A 7328-nucleotide genomic window follows, 5' to 3' on the forward strand; every position below is an offset into this window, starting at 1 on the left:
AAAAATTAAATTGTATGGTGCTCACCCTATGGTTTATTTCCTTTAGATTGAGATGCATCCTTTATGTGTTTAGTGGAGCTGCTAAAAAATGCTAGCTATGGTGTCCCTTTAAGGTGGATGGAATAGGAACCTGGTGGACGAGTGGAAGATCCCATGCTTGGCAGGTGGTGAGCCCTACGGAGCGGAGCGGTTGGAGCACAGAGCACGATTTCACTGGCCCTGTTGTGGAACTTTAGGAGAATTAAGACCATAAGCAGGCAATGTCAGGATCAGAATCCATAGAGGAATGGCAGGAAGGACCAGTTCTCAGTTGAAGAAGCCGTCTTATTATGGACAGTCATGGACAACATGAGAGAATGAAAGGAGATGCCCAGAGCCAAGCGGGGGCGATGCCAAAGCAGGAGTGATAAATACCACTGGATTTAGCCAGACTAGCAATGACAGCATGACTATAGGCTCACATTTATCCAGATGATGTCTGTCTCATCTGGTCCACATTGAATGGACCAATGGCCCATGAGCCAGTTACTGCTCCACAGTGTTTCCCAGACTTCAGGTGGAAATTCACTGCATGGTGTATGTACCATTATTAATCATTCCGAGTAAAAAAATCCGAATGAAGGTGACTTGTTCAAATCTGATTTCATGATGCCAGGTATTGTCCTCCCTTTCCACATTGTGTGAGCTTATGTTTTAGGAGCAAGAAGCCAAGGGAATAAATTTTGTTTGAAAATTTGCAGAGTCAGAAGGAAGAATTTTATGCAAGAAAAATAAAATGGTCTTAAGAATATGTTCTAGTCAGAAAATAAGCATCCTCAGACTTGGAATCTATAACATGTTTCTTTCATTTTTGCTAAATGCTGAATTTAAATTAAGGCTTTTTGTTTTGGTTTTTATTTATTAACTGAGGGGGTGGCATGGGCTTGTCTATTATTTTAAAGCAGATGAAAGAAGAGAAGTGGTAAAGAGAAGAAAAACAAGCCTCTCTTCAGTGGTTTTTCTTTTTTATTACTTTTTAAATATTACATTTAATCACATATATCTTTTTTAAAGAATTATTTTATTTAACTTTATTTATTTATTTATTTATTTTAATTTGACCAGAGAGAGACAGAGTGAGAGAGAGGGGGCAGAGGGAGCCCCTGGCAAGCTGCCAGGTCTGGGACTCAAACCATGGTTGCCCCTGTGAAAGTCCAATGCCCTTAGCCACCACACTACCTGCCAGCCCCAATCACATGTATCTTTACAGTGTATAACTCTTTTTTTTTCCAGCACAATTGCCATGCATATATGTCAAGACAAAGACATTACTATCCATATCATCATCGGCAAATAGCTTTTCAGGTTTTTTTCAGATTATTATTATTATGTTTTATTCTTCTTCATTAGTTTTGGTAATGCAGGAGCTAGACATCAAGTCAGTTGGACTGGAGGCTGTAAGCAGCATATTAACTTTCAACAAGTTTAAATGTGATGCACTTCTACCTGTTCAAGAGTTGGACCTATCTCTTTCTAGCTAAATGTGTCTGTTTGTGGTTCACTTCTGATTTAAGTTCTTGGCCATGTTTACTCATAGGCAAACTCTAAAGTTAAAGAAGATGAGCATGGGGACCAGCAGGTGGCATGGTGGTTAAGGGCACTGGACTCCCACATGGTTTACCATTATTCAAGTCTCAGACCTGGCAGTTTGCTCTCTCACTCCCCACTTTCCCTCTCTTTCTCTCTCTCTCTCTCTCTTGCTCTGTCCCTCTCTGGTCAAATAAATAAATAAATAAATAAATTTACATTCTTTTAAAAAAATTTTTTTTTAAAGATGAACATGAGCCCATTTATCTAAGGGTGGCAGAACGTCATAAAGGAGAGAGCCAGTCATTGAAATCATCATTCTGTCATCTTCAGCATCATTTTATCATCTTCCTCACTACCAAGTTCCTGCTCTTTGCCAGACCCTCATCCAAACTTGTTGTGTGCATCACTTCCTAAAGGAGATCCCACTCTAAAAGGAAGATACACAGTCCCTTACTTTGCAGATGAGGAAATTGAGGCTCTTGGAGGTAGTTTGTACTGCCTAAAGTCACTAAGATATTAAACAGGGAGGCTTGGACTGAAATCCAAGTCTTTCTAATTTCACATCTTATGTCTAGACTAGGATGCTCCTCATATTTTAAGTGATCTGAATCTTTTGATTGTTCACCTTCTGAATACAAAAATTACCTCATAAGTAGAATATCCAATGGGAGTCCTACAGTCTGTGTTGCCATCCAGCCCTTCAATAAGTAGGTTTGAGACTTGGCAAGGATACTTACCAGCTGTACCCAGGTTTTCCCATTTGTACCATGATGAAGTTGGACCAGTTGACCTCAGAGTATCTTTTTTTTTTTTCTGAGAGATTTTTGCTATAGGGCCCATCCATTCACTGGAGAGGCAGAGAGAGACACAGGGAGACAGAAAGCGAGAAATCACCTCCCAGAAATCATCCCCAAGAGGGGAGGCCATGCCACAATCCCTTCTACATTTTCCTCTAGGGATTTTGGGCATGCTCATGCACACACCCAGCATGAGTTTTAAGTCATCAAGTCTAGGACTCAAACCGCAGTGGGAGTCTAGTGACATAACCATTATGCCATCTGCTGGTCCCCAGAGTACCCTTTTAATGTTCACATTCTGTGACATGGTACTTTTAGGGATAATCCAACTTGAGGCTAGCCACAGGGACTGCAGTCTCCTGGTGGTCATGCTTCTGGGCCACAACTTCTGCCACATTTCACTTGTCCTTGGTCCTCTCTGTGAGGCAAGCACAGTCAATGCCAGCATGTGCTCATCATCATCCTCTTCCTCTATATTGAAGGCAAATAAGCAGGTACTGTAGGAGAACTTGCAGCCAAAGAAAAAATTGCCCATAGTAACTGAGGCTGGGATTCGTCCCAACCCACAACCCACAACCCCTCTTTGCTCAGACTCGGTTTTCCTAATTCAAGAATGCTAAGGCAGAGACAAGTACATGCTGGTGGCCATGCTCCAAGGGTCTTCTCTAAATTCTGCCACTCCACTAGATTCCCCAAAGGAAAAGAGCAAGGGGTCTCAGTTTCTCTGCCCCTAAGTGAAAAGATTGGCATCCTAAGGTTTTACTAAGAGAAGTCAGAAATCTGTCTGATAAATAAATTGCAGGAATATATCAGGTTAATGTTCAAACTTTGCGTTTAATCTTCTCCCACGTCCACTAAGAACTGCTACTCCCACGCCCTTAACTGTGAGATGAACTCAGCCCCATGAGGCTGTGCAGACTCCAAAAAGCCTTGAGACTGGAAAGGATAAGCAATGCTTACTTTTATAATCACATTCTTTGCTTCATGAAAAGATCCACTAAATGAATCCTTTAAATAGCAATCTCTTTTAGAACATTTAAAAGTAATTCAATTTACTTCTTCAGAAACACATTTACCATACTAAGCAAGGCCCATCTTTATCTCCAACCAGAGTCTGAATATTTATCAGTCTAATAGAAGCAGGGACATTTTATTCTTATAAGGGAAGAGATATAAATTCACTGATTAAAAGCATATTCATTGCTGGCCTATTTATTGAACATTGAGCGCTGGGCTAGGTACTGTGAAAACATATGTGAGCAAGACTGGTGGGGCAACTTTCTGCAAAGAATTTTTAAGTACAGAAACTCAGCAGGTAATTTAAAAACCAAAAGCTTGGGACCAACAGATGGTGTAATAGTTATGTCACTGGACTCCCACATAGTCGGTCATAGCTCAAGTCTTAGACCCAGCAGCTTAAAACTCACACCAGGCTCATGTGCCCTATAGCAAAATTCTCTAAAAATATATATAAATAAATAAGTCACTCAATGAATGCACAAGTTCTGGAACTGACAATCTGAGAAGCACACCAGGCATGTGTGCATGAGTGCCCAAAATCCTGAGAGGAGGGAGAAACGGAAGAGAAGGACTTGTGACATGGGCATTTTCTGTCAGATGTGCTTTCTCACCTCCCCTCTACTGCTTTGTCTATCTTTGTCTCTCTCAGACAAGTGTGTGTGCCCTCTGGCAAATTTTTTAAAAAAGAAGATGTATATGAAGCCTCCGGGAATTTTTATATATGGAGTTAAGGGGTTAGCTACGAGAATGACAATGTAGCAATGTTAATGAGAGTGGAAAACTGGAGACCACTTAAATGCCCTCAAAGGAAAATTAATGAATAAATTATGGTACAGTCATGGAATAAATACTACACAGCATTAATAGGAATGTGGTGGTACTGCATATGTCAAGATAGATAAATCTAATAATCATAATGTTGTCCTTACAAAAAAAAGAAAATTGAAAAAAAATTATTCATATACTCTTGACAACACTAAATCTCTCTTCTCTCTCTCTCTCTCTACACACACACACTATATATATTATACACATATATGTCATAAAAACATGAATAGATGTGATAAACATAAAATTTTAAAAGCAATTACCTCTGAGGAGGTAAGGAGTAATAGAATTAAGAAAAACTTGAATTTTATACAAGATAAATCTTATAACAATTTTTAAAAGAAAAGGAAGAAGGCCAGCCCCATAGTATAGTGGTAAAGCAGTCTGCATTGCAAGCCAGAGCTGACATGGTTCATTACAGTTTGAATCCCAGCCCCAATGACTTGAAAAATATGCTGAGCACCTGTGTGTGTGTGCCAGGAATCTAGAGGGGTGAAAAAAAAATGGAGAATAAAGGATTTCAGTGTGACCATACCACATTGAGGGGGTCTCTCTCTCTCCTCTCTCTCCCCTCAGCAAGAGCATACGACTCTGGCAATAAAAAGAAAATTAAAAAATAAAAACATTTTCAACATCTATATTTAATTCTGTTGAGAGCACAAGTAAAATGAAAACCAAACCATTTCCATGGGAGTACAAGTATACATGTGTTGGACTTGATCGTCTACTATTATGTAATAAATGAATCTCAAACTTAGCAGCTTAGAGGAAAAAAGCATTATTTATTTCATTTTATTTATTCATTCATTTATTTCAATCTGACTAGAGCGAGAGAGAGAAAGCGAGAAAGCAAGCCATCAAGTCCGGGACTTGAACCGTCGTGGTTGGCCATATAGGTTTGACCAGCACCTTAACCACCATTCTACCTGCTGGTTTCAGAAAAAAGCATTTATTATCTCAGTAGTTTCTGAGGGTTGAGAATTCAGGAACAACATAGCTGAGTTGTACTGGCTTAGGATATTTTATGGGGTGCGGTTGAATTCCAGTTTGAACTACAGTCATCTGAAGGCTTGAGTGAAGCTGGAAGAATTGCTTCCAGTGTGACTCACTCACATGACTGCAAAGTTAGTAATGATGGCTGGCAGGAGGCCACAGTTTCTTACCTATGGGCCTCCTGGGTGTCCTTCAAACGTGTCACTCTCTAAGAAAGTGATTCAAAAGAGAATAATTAAGTCACATTAAATTTGAGGACCTAGTCTCTGATGTTGCATACCATCACTCTGCTTTATTTTGTTCACTAGAAGCCAGTTATAAAGTGTGTCTATTGAACTCCATCTCTACAGTGTTGGTTGACTTTTAGTCCAAAGCTTCACTTTGCCACAGAGCAATACTTAACAGAGATATGATATCATTGGGGAACAATAAAATCATAATGGTGGCTGGGAAGTGCAAGTAGGTTTGTGCTTTAACACATCAGAAAAGTATTGTTTTCTTCATAGCTTCCCACCCGCAAGACACATGTAGAGAGAAGGCTGTGAAAGTTCTGATAGTAAAGAAGTCTATGCAACATCTTTTCAAATTTGGCTTCTTAAACTTATTTGACCATAGGATGATTTTTATTCTAATATGAATGGCAATAATAATAATAATGTGGTTTGGTAGTTAAGGGAGCTGAATCCAACATGGCCATCCATGGTTTGAGCCCTAGACTGGCAACTTGAGAAATATGCCAGATGCCTAAGTGTGCTCCAGATCTCAATGGGATAGAAAGATGGAGACGGAATTGCAGTGTGAATATGCCCTATGGGGGATGTTTCTCTCTCTCCCTCTGTCTCTTCCTTATGAGTGCATGCTCCCTCTGGCAAAGAAAAATAAAATTCCATGAATGGTTATATCCTATCCAACTCTGATTATGTAATTGACAATCTATCCTAAGAAAAATTATATAAACATATTGTATATCTTGCCAAATCAATACTTGCAGAGGTTTTACTATTAAAAAAATACTTGCTATTTTTATCACAGAAAAATATTTTTAGGGCCAGCTAGCTGTGTTCTGGTTAAGGCACCCAGATCTCACATGGCTGAATGACCCAGTACCTTGAAAAACATGCTGGGCACATGTGTATGCATGCCCAAAATTTCAAGAGAATAGAGGAAAAGGGATTGTGGTGTGGCCACTCCCTCTGGGAGGGAAGGTACTTTCTCACATTCCCTTTCTCTCTCTCTGTCTCTATGTCTCTCTGGTGAGTGTACCACACCCTATAGCAAAATTAAAGCAAGACAAAAATATTTTTAAAAGCTTACACAGAACTTCCTAACTGCTTCCATTGTCTCTTCAGTGTTTTACATTCCAGAAGAGTCCCAATAAAAACTGTGGGGCTGATTATTTCCCACTCTCATTATAATTAAAAATAAAAACAGCTCCTGCTTGATCAGCTCTCAGTTGGATAGGAATTCACACACTATTCCAACTGCCCCAAAGCCACAGCTAGAGTCTGAATAAAATCAGAGGCAAGCACTGGATGGCTCCAAACTGTCTGGAGATGGGATTGGTTGACATTCCAAAGAAAGAAGCATTAAATACCAGTATGATCAATCCTAAGCATTCATTAGGAGAACTTACAGAGAGCAGCAGTGACCCTAGGGGTGGACAGTGAGAGTCGGGGATGTTTTACCTGTCCATAATAATGGGTTTATGGTGTTTATATGAGAGCTTAAGGAATTTGGGTCAAGGAAGTGGCTACTTCCTTTACGTGTTGTGGGCAACTACTATTATGTAATAAATGAATCTCAAACTTAGCAGCTTAGAGGAAAAAAGCATTATTTATTTCATTTTATTTATTCATTCATTTATTTCAATCTGACTAGAGCGAGAGAGAGAAAGCGAGAAAGCAAGCCATCAAGTCCGGGACTTGAACCGTCGTGGTTGGCCATATAGGTTTGACCAGCACCTTAACCACCATTCTACCTGCTGGTTTCAGAAAAAAGCATTTATTATCTCAGTAGTTTCTGAGGGTTGAGAATTCAGGAACAACATAGCTGAGTTGTACTGGCTTAGGATATTTTATGGGGTGCGGTTGAATTCCAGTTTGAACTACAGTCATCTGAAGG

The sequence above is a fragment of the Tupaia chinensis genome, unplaced genomic scaffold (assembly GCF_000334495.1).
Source record: "Tupaia chinensis unplaced genomic scaffold, TupChi_1.0 Scaffold000328_1, whole genome shotgun sequence".
NCBI classification, from domain to species: domain Eukaryota; kingdom Metazoa; phylum Chordata; class Mammalia; order Scandentia; family Tupaiidae; genus Tupaia; species Tupaia belangeri.